Raw genomic sequence first — 795 nt, 5'->3', positions numbered from 1 at the left:
TTCTCTTCTAGGTATTTATTTTTATTTTTTAGAGACAGAGTCTTATTTTGTAGCCCAGGCTGCATGTAGTGGCACAATCACAGCTCACTGCCATTTCAAATTCCTGGGCTCAAGAGATCCTCCTGCCTCAACCTCCTGAGTGGCTAGGACTACAGGTGTGCACCACCAGGCCCAGCTAATTTGTAATTTAAATTTTTTTTTTTTTTTTGTAGAGACAGGGTCTTGACATATTGCCCAGGCTGGTCTTGAATTCTTGGGGTCAAGTCATCCTCCTCACTCAGCCTCCCAAAGCGCTGGGATTACAGATGTTCTTCTAGCTATTTTGAAAAGTGTAATAGATTGTTGTTGACTATAGTCACCTTAGTGACCTATTGAACACTGGTTCTTATTTTTCTTACCTAACTGTATATTTGTACCAATTAATCAACCTCTTTTTATCCTCCCCTCCCCCTACCCTTCCTGGCCTCTGCTAATCTTCTCAGGCTTCATGAGATCCACTTTTTTAGCTCCCACATGTGAGTGAGAACATGTGCTATTTGTGTTTCTGTGCTTGACTTATTTCACTTAACGTAATGACTTTCAGTTCTATCTGTGATGCTACAAATGACAAGATTTTTATTCTTTTTTATGGCTGAATAATAATATTCTATTGCATATATATATACATACACCACATTTTCTTTATCCATTCATCCATTCATGGACACTTAGGTCGCTTTCACATTTTGGCTTTTATGAATAGTGTTGCAATAAACATGGGAATTCAGATATCTCTTGAGTATATTGACTTCCTTT

Source organism: Papio anubis, chromosome 18 (genome assembly GCF_008728515.1).
Source record: "Papio anubis isolate 15944 chromosome 18, Panubis1.0, whole genome shotgun sequence".
NCBI lineage: Eukaryota > Metazoa > Chordata > Mammalia > Primates > Cercopithecidae > Papio > Papio anubis.
This window is presented reverse-complemented; position numbering follows the sequence as displayed.